Here is a 9,234-nt window from a genome sequence, read left to right as displayed (position 1 = left end):
GTTAGTAATTATTACCAGATGTGGCTGTATCTGGTTACCAAGGGGGGGGTTTGTAGCCCAAGCACTACTTAAACGTTTCCCATACAGCCCTATAGATATTCTACAAAAGCTATTTAGATATTGTTTTTAATTTAAATCATCATCTAGCTATTAATGAACAAATATATTGTTACTTATTACACAGGGCACGGCCGGCGGCTGAGGGGGCAGCGCCGAGCGGGGCCGGGCCGGGCGGAGCGCGGGAGCGGGAGGCGCGGGGCTGGCGGCGGCGGCGGGCGCATGCGCCATGGCGGCGGCGGCAGTTTCACACAGGAGGTGCCAAAGCCACGCGCGAAGGGCAGAAGCCGCGCGACTGCAATGGCGGCGGGCAGCGGCACCCGGGGAACGCGCACGGGCCGCCGCAGCCGCACCGGGCGGGACTGAGGCGGACGGGACGGGACGGGACGGCTGCAGCGTCCCTGCGACCGCCACGGAGCGTGGCAGGCGCCCGGTGATGACGCACAAACCCGGCAGCCGCAGCGGGGCGGGTTTTTCCCCAGTGCGCAGACGAGGCACGGACACGGCCAAGCGGGGACCGGTGCGAGAACGGGACCGGGGCAGCGCCGGTGTCCGTCACGGGCACAGCGAGCGTTTCTGTTATGAATAAGAAGGTTGACTAGGCCAATATTCAAGCAGCAATCAATTTATTATTTAATATGGTAAAGTATGAGCAATACAGTGCCGGGTACAGTGGGGGAAGTTTTCCCTCCAACTGCACACCGATAATTGGTGGTTACAGGTATTTATAGGGGTACTCCTCAGGTTTTTTTCAACAGTTTCTATTTCCAATTTTTACTCATCAGCAATTTTTATTCCAAATTATTACATCACAATTCTATACACTATTGTGATTTTAATTTCTCAGGATGTATTTTCAAAGGATTATCCCCAGATGGTGAGGGTCCAGTTTCCAAAAGAAGAAAGATGAATCCCATCTGGTGGAGTCCCGCTCCCCAGATGTGTCCACCTTTTAATTGCAGAGACTATTAATCTTATAACAGTGATGTCTAGCTTCCCTTTGGTCGAAACCATAAATCCTTGAGGTGATGTTCATCTTCCTTTCTCAAACTGTTTTTCTCTGCTTCAATAAGGCGTGAGATGTGATAAACGAATTGACCCAATTTAAGAACTGTATAATTAGCTTTATTATTATGCAAGCAAGAATAAGCAAGATTCAGCGCTGGGCGGCCAGGAGTCCCCGCTCCTCTTAGGCGCGCCTTTCCCCCTTTAAAGTTCACTTTTTATTGTCCCTGTCTTCTGGATTCCTGGATGACGTGGTCCGTCTTCTGCCCGTGCTCCTCCGGTTGTTAGGGGGTCTTTTTCTGCCTTCTGGTGGTCGTGGGATGAAGGCCCCAAGTCTTCCTCTTTTTTCTGCTTTCCTTATAAGGCATATCTATAAGTCTAAATTCTACAAGCTAAGCAATTCCTCCAAGGTTAATAATTGTTACCAGATGTGGCAGTATCTAGTTTCAGAGGGTCTCCTATATCTATGGGATGGAATTTGCAAACCAAGCAATTCTAGCGAAGTTAGTAATTGTTACCAGATGTAGCTCTACATAGTTACAAGGGGGGGGGGTTTGTAAACAAAGCAATTCCTACGAAGTTAAAGGTTTTACCATATGTGACTGCACATAGGTACACATTATATCTTGCTAAACAAGAGCTATTTAGCTATTGTTTTATAATTTAAATTATCTAGCTATTAATGAACAAACGTATTGTTACTTATGACAATCCCCCATTTCTCTTTTTACCAATTTTGTTCATTAAATCTTTTTAGCTCCTTCCTAGCAAGCGCTAACTGATCTATTTCATCAGTTAAGCTCTGTGCATTAATTATACCTGCTAATTTCTTTAGCCTTTTCATCATATTCCAATTCATAACAAATTGAACTGCTGACAGAATAAATCCTAGTACAATCAGAATTAAAAGAACCACAATGGGATGGCACATACTGTTTAGGACACCTGTGGCAGTAGGTGACCATCCGAAAGGCGTATCCCACCACCTATAATTGCTATCTTGCTTCACCCTTTCTACTACTTGCTGTATTTTCTCCACATCATGTTGAACAGTTACTAGGGTCTTCTGTCCGCTTTTCCTGATTTTTTCAAGAATTTTTATCAGATCCTGGTGAAACAATAGTTGTCTCACTAGGGTGAAGTCCATCCCAATCAGGGTGGGCATTAGCTTGTGAATCAGTGTGTAGTTGGATTGTAATAGGTGGTGAGAGGTAACTGTAGCTTCATAAGTGGTGTCACAACCTGTAATCTTAGTGAAGTTACAAGCACAGAAGTTTGAGTGATTCTTTGTATCCACCATAATATTATCTACTAGCACAAAATCACAGAGAGTTCTAAAACATGTGCACCCATTGCCTATGTATATAAGAACTGTTTTAGAAGCCTCATTAGGGCGAATCTCAAAATGGCAAATGTTTTGCTCTGTGTCCAAACAGATATCTTGAGCTATAATTACATTGCCCTCACAGATGAACCCCAATTGTTCTCGTACAATACAAGATTCCAGGTCAACAGTTTGCCATTTGTCACCAAGCTGACGGGCCCATCCTCTATGTTCTGTAGGATAGAGGACAGCTCTGTCATGGTTTATTCCTAATGCAATGACAGGAAAAACTAGATGTACAGAAGCATTTTGTATGGTCAAGACAAAGGCAGTGACTGTATTAGAAATAGGGTTATAGGTAAAATTCACCAGTTTCCACCAGGATTGGAATTCCTTTCAAATTCAGTGGCATTGTCCCAGATTATTTTCCTAATTTCTGTGGGGAAAGTGCCTTCCTCGCCCTCTCTAATAATTGCAGCAGAGACTGACTGCATCCATAATTGTGCCTGGAAACAGCTGAGGGCTAAGGAGACATTATTTTGTGTGGCACCAAGTGCATCAATCACCAATTTGTGATCATTCACATTTACTCTCTCCCAATTTGGCAAAATGTTTGACATCCACTGTGTGGTGTGTCCCCAAAGCCAATAGAGATGACCTCAGTGGTTGCTGTAATTTGGACAGATCTCTGGCTGTAGCTGCCAGTTTGTTCATTAGTACCTCTGAATCGATGCTATTCAGAATTCCCAGTCCTGTGCCTAGAACACCAGTCACATCTCTAAGTTTCCTTGTTTTAAAAGCGCTGTGTTTTCTGAGCCAAGTAGTCCAGTCTTCAAAGGATGTTTGCAAAAACGGAGAACAAGCTGGCTGGATTTCTGAAACACTGGTCTGCATCAGCAGTTTGACCTATTTGAGAGACAATGCTGGATTGAATAATATTTGTTGTTGACCAGTTTTTCTGATTATATAAGGTCCTATTTTGAAAATTTTTGGTGTAAGTGTGACCGGTGGTGTAGGTGAAACGTTGATAATGTGAGGTTTAGTAAGGATAGATTGTGTTTTAGTATCTATTATGAATTTAAAAAAAAGGCTCTGTGTATCTTTTGCCCAGAGGCAGACTACCTCTGCCCTGTGAGTTAATGTGAAGTTTTGCCAGCAGTCTCGTGCTGGGTATTCACAATTTATTTGTTTATCCTCCTGACCCATGGAAACACTGATTGAGATTGTGTTAGTATAATCTGATGCATTAACCATTCGACATCCAATATTAATTTGTTCTCCCACTACTCCTTGAAGCTGCCAAGTTTTCTGCCTCTTCCATTTGTGTTTGACATACGGCAGACCGTCATGTAGAACTAAAGTTTGTAAACTCAAACCTGTGGTATTTCCCATAGATCCGGTAAATTGCAAAAAGGCCTGAGACCAGTCAGTGATCAGGGTCCGTTTGACTAGGGTCTTGTTCCCTTTATAAGGCTGATGGGGGTTTCCCCAGGCAGTCGGGAAGCTCAGGATTACAATGATAAAAATAGCTCGCCAAGCAGGGCAGGGTCCTAGCAACAAATTTTGTTCACCTCTTATAACCATATCTCTTTTACCTGGAGCATTCCTGTGCTCCGTTCCTGTTCCTGTGGCCCGTTGCTCTCCCCCACTCCTCCTTACCTCTCTGCCTCGCCTGCCAGCCCGGGTGCATCGGTCTGCAGGGATCATTATCTTCTCGGCAGCAGGGGTAGTCTTCAGGGGGTGCATTATTTGGGCTATCCCTTTGACTCCTGCCCCCACTCCTAAGGGCAGGCTGCCAGGCCTCCAGGCAAAGGATCTCTCTGATTTTATGGCAGACTCTCTGCTGTTCCTAGCGAGCTTTACAGGGCCTGAGTCCCACTGTCTGGGTTTTTCCTCCGAGCTTTACGGGCTCGTTTCTTATATATTCGGAAGTAGCGACGTACGGTACTATCCCAATTTCGAGGCTCAACTTGCCACTCTGTGGGGACATGAATCTTTTTCCCTTCACACACCTGGTCTAATATCACACTCTGATTTTGGCAGATGATCCCATATGATTGGTGATGTATTGCCCAGGCCAGAGCCCAATGTCTCCTCTGCTCTATGTTTTCAATTAATGCTATTGCTTCCCTATAAGGGATTTCTCTTTGTCCTGGGGCTTTTGCAAATTTGCTTAGGGCCGTGTAAGGGTTTTCCCTCCTCCAACCTCAATCACAAGTATGACACCAGATACCCCCACCTAATTGTGATTGGAAAACCCATCACTTGAGCCTACATCCCCCGCAAAATATTTTTATCCATGCCCTACAGTTGGGATCACCACATTTAATGCACCCAGGTCTGTTAGACAGTGGCCGCCTTATCTCAGCGAGGACCTCAGCCACTGATATCAGATCATCCCATGTGTGCCAAATAAGAGGACACTTCAGTTCCTTTACTGAGTCGGTGTCCCAGGTACTTCACTTCTTCTTCTACGAATTGCAATTTATTTTTGAACACCTTCAGCCCCTGAACGCTCAAAAAGTTTAGAAGCTTAATACTTTCTTCCCTAACTGATTCCTCACTCTTTCCAGCTATTAACAGATCATCTACATATTGAACAAGGTTTATTCCTGGATTTGGGGTATAGGTTTTCATTATCTTTTCTAATGCATGCCCAAATAAATTCGGGGATTCAGTGTATCCCTGTGGGAGCACAGTCCACCTTAGTTGTTGCTTTCGGTGGGTATCAGGATTTTCCCATTCAAATGCAAAATAGTCTCTACATTCTTCCTTCAAGGGACATGCCCAAAAGGCGTCTTTCAAATCTATAATACTATACCGTTGGTCATCAGGTTTCAATTGACTGAGCAAGGTATGGGGATTAGCTACTACAGGGAACCGGGCAATAGTTCTTTAATTTATTTCCCTTAAATCATGTACTAGTTGGTATTTTCCATCTGGTTTTTTTTACAGGTAAGATGGGGGTGTTGAAGGGAGACATACAAGGTTCCAGGAGCCCTTGTTGTATTAACTGTTCTATTTCTGGTTTTAGTCCCCTTCGCCCATCGTCTGACCTGGGATATTGTTTTATCCTCACCGGGATTTCCGGGTTTTGGATAATAACTGTGAAAGGCTCTATATTCAGTCTCCCTGCTGTGCCAGGGGTATACCAAACCTCCGGGTTTATCTTCTCCTCGTCAGTGGCCCGTAGGGGGCACAGTCTGACTTTCAACTGTTTTTCTTCACTATTTATATTTATTCCTAATTCCACCGTTAAATCTCTACCTAATAAATAGTAATCGGCTTCAGGAACTAGTAGCAGGGATACCCATTTTTTTTTTTCTCTGATTCTATTAAGACATTTTTCATTACAGGAGACTTGAAGGGTTCCCCTTTTGCCCCAATAACCTGTACTGTTAAAGGCAAAATCTTACATCCCGGGGGCAAAGACTGAACTGTTGATCTCCCGGCCCCCGTGTCTACAAGGAAGGTTATGGGGGTTTGCTGGGGACCCACTTTAAGTTTTACCAAGGGCTCTGATGACATTTGAGTCCCCAGTAAATAGAGCCCTTGACCCTCCTAATCCTCTTTGAACATTTTCTCATCCCTAAGCCTCTTTTGACATTCCCTCTTCATGTGTCCTTTCCCAGCACAGTAGTAGCACACCGTTCCTTCTCTCCCCCCCAGCTGGGTGCCCTCCTAAATCCTGGGGACCCCTCCTCATGTCATTTCTTTCCCGTGGTGGAGGGTTGTTTCGCTGCCCCTCCCTTACTGCTGCCACCATCATCCGAACTTGCCTTTTATGTGCTTCTTCCTCCCGTCTAACATATACTTTCTGAGCCTCCCTAAGCAATTCATCAAGTCCTCTGTCCTGCCAATCCTCTAACTTTTCTAATTTCTTTCGAACATCTTCCCATGATTTAGCTACAAACTGTGTTTTCAGGAGTGCTTGCCCCATAGGCATCTCTGGATCCACCCCTGAGTATAACTGAAAACTCTTCCTTAATCTTTCCAGCCATTCAGTGGGGGTCTCATCCTTTCCTTGGCACTCTCTGAATGCCTTGCTTATATTTTGTCCCCGGGGCACAGCCTCTCGTATGCCCTGGATTATGATGGTTCTTAAGTCCTGCATATGACCACGATGGTTGGGGTCCTGATTATTCCAATTGGGATTTTGCAAGGGCCATTTGACATCAGCCGCAGGACCTTGAACATGCTGGGCGTCCCAAATTCTCATTCCTGCCCTTCTAATCATCCCTCTCTCCTCTGTTGTAAATAGTATGCCTAGAATGGACTGTATCTCTACCCAAGTATATACATTTGGTCCCAGGAACTGATCCACCCTTTCTGCTACTCCTATAGGGTCTTCTAATAATTTTCCCATCTCTTTCTTAAACTCATGGACATCTCCTGAGTTTAAGGGGACAGTGACAAACCCCATCCCAGCTTGAGGTCCCCCTAATGCTATTTCCCTAAGAGGGAACAACCCACTGTTCTCTCCTTCCTGAATTACTGTCCTCATCTGACTCCAAGTACGCCTCCTGTAATCTGGGGGGTCCGTGACCTGCTGTTTGTCAGGGGCTGATGCCGGAGGAATGTTTGGAAGGGATACAGGGGAGGCTGGGGCTGGTGGTGGTATATATGGGGGAGGATAAATAGAAATCTCTTCCTCCACTTGGGACTTTTTCTTTCTATCTTCCTCCCCTTGGCTTCCCTTAAGGGGGAGCAATCTAGTTATTTGCTCATTATTTCCTACCAACCACAATTTAGCATAAGCACTCTCCACCAGGTTTTCTGGCGCTTTGGAATTCACATAGATATTCAGGGCTTGACAGACCCAGTCCTCAGAGGATCCAAAAACGGGCCAGTATATATTTCCTGAGTCCAGTTTCTTACCCCCCCATACTACCATGCAATAATTTATCATTTTTGCTTTATCCTTCCCTTTTCTGGAGGGAAAATCATCCCAATACTTAATCATTAATCCTAACAGACTATCCTTAGGTATTGGGGGTAACCGGGGCCCTCCCCCATGGGGTCAGAAGGCTTGCTTTCCTTCTGCCCCATCTTCCAAGGAACCTCCATGCACACACACACACACCCCCCTCGGTCGTGGCTCGCTCCCTCGTGGGCTACGAGAAACGCACTACTAGAGGGTCCCTCTTGCCTCGTCCTCAGTTGGACGTCTCATTCACTGTGCCCTGGGATTCCAACCCCAACCGAGCGGTTCACCCGTATACTCACGCGTCCTGCGTCTTCGCTCGGATCTTCGTGCACAAAGTTTACAGGGTTACCGGTGTTTCCTTACTTATTCTCGAATTTAGGTTCATCGGTCCAGAGGGGGGGTCGGTTGAGAAGATCAGGGCCACCAAAGGGGTGGGGGCGCCCCCCCCCCCCGAATTCTCAAACCAACCCTGTCTCAGGATCCGAGTCATGGCACCAAATTGTGATAAACGAATCAACCATATTTAAGAACCGTACAATTATCTTTATTATTATGCAAGCAAGAATAAGCAAGATTCAGCGCTGGGCGGCCAGGAGTCCCTGCTCCTCTTAGGCGCGCGCCTTTCCCGTCTAAAGTTCGCTTTTTATTGTCCTTTTTCTCCAGATTCCTGGAGGACGTGGTCCGTCTTCTGCGCTTGCTCCTCTGGTTGCTAGGGGTCTTTTTTCTGCCTTCTGGTGGTCGTGGGATGAAGGCCCCAAGTCTTCCTCTTTTTTCTGCTTTCCTTATAAGGCATATCTGTAAGTTTAAATTCTACAAGCTAAGCAATTCTTGCAAGGTTAATAATTGTTACCATATGTGTTTCAGAAAGCCTCGTATATCTATGGGGTGGAATTTTGCGGACCAAGCAATTCTAGCGAGGTTAGTAATTGTTGCCAGATGTAGCTGTATCTACTTACAAGCGGGGGGGGGGGGGGGGGGCGGGTTGTAACCCAAGCAATTCCTTAAAACTTTTCCCACACGTGGCTGCATAGGTATCCTGATAAACAAGAGCTATTTAGCTATTGTTTTATAATTTAAATTATCTAGCTATTAATGAACAAATGTATTGTTACTTATTACAGTGGCCAGCAACTTCGGGCTGATCCCCTCGCTCCTGGCTCCCTGAGGGCCATGGCCAGAGACGACCGGGATGGCCCTGGCAGGGGGCTCTCCTCGGCTCCCTGCATATGCGGGATCTGACCTTGCCTCTGTTCTTCTCTCTCACAGCCCCTGAAGAAATGGCATATGACAGCAGTCCTGCAATCAGAGATGCTGCAGTAGAATTTTGTTTAATTCTCCGGGCTCTTGAGAGAGCTCCCTACTCCCCATGGCAGAAGCTGCGAGATCGATTCCGCAGTGCATGGAGGAAACGGCCTCGTCTTTGCTGCACTGCCTTACTGTTCTGCTGCAGCTCCCCGGAGAGGTGATCTGCAGCACTCAGTCTGCTTGGGCCATTTGAGCCAGCAGCAATTTTCTTTGTCTTCTTCCAGATTTTTCTCTTTGCTTTTTCGTTGTTTTTGATTGTATAAATATAAAATATCTTACAATACACAGAGTCCCAGGATCTTTATTTTCCTGCGCAAGGTCTGTAGGGCATAAGAGAAGAGGGGGAAAAGGTTGCTTTTACTCTGTCTGCTTCCCAGGCATGCAGTGTTGCAGGGAAAACGACCAGAAGCCTTTTGGCCTTTGTCGGTTCTGCTGAAGCCTTTGTGCTGCCCACAGAGCGGCTGGGCAGGGGCCGGAGCTGCGGGGATCCCTGCCAGAGCGGTGCCTGGAGATGGCCACAAGCCCTGTGCCGGACAGGAAGGGCCATCCGTGTCCTCCTGCCCGTCTGCTGCTGGCTGCAGTGCTGAGGGCTCCCAGGTGCCTCTGGATGGGGTTC

At 46.4% G+C, this 9,234-nt stretch overlaps 1 long non-coding RNA gene across 2 annotated transcripts; it reads left to right on the top strand.

Annotated features, from left to right (window-relative positions):
• Positions 1–330: 330 nt before the first annotated feature.
• Positions 331–8,733, top strand: LOC135461079 (uncharacterized). 2 transcript variants are annotated; one of them, XR_010443331.1, is made up of 3 exons: positions 331–650; positions 8,178–8,231; positions 8,580–8,733. It is a non-coding gene; the product is annotated as an uncharacterized LOC135461079 (long non-coding RNA). The 2 variants fall into 2 exon arrangements; XR_010443332.1 differs by having other exon boundaries at positions 331–698.
• Positions 8,734–9,234: the final 501 nt, after the last annotated feature.

The sequence above is a fragment of the Zonotrichia leucophrys genome, unplaced genomic scaffold (genome assembly GCF_028769735.1).
Source record: "Zonotrichia leucophrys gambelii isolate GWCS_2022_RI unplaced genomic scaffold, RI_Zleu_2.0 Scaffold_164_104140, whole genome shotgun sequence".
In the NCBI taxonomy this organism is placed as follows: Eukaryota; Metazoa; Chordata; class Aves; order Passeriformes; family Passerellidae; genus Zonotrichia; species Zonotrichia leucophrys.
The sequence above is the reverse complement of the archived record's forward strand: the minus strand, read 5'-3'. Positions and strand labels throughout refer to the sequence as shown.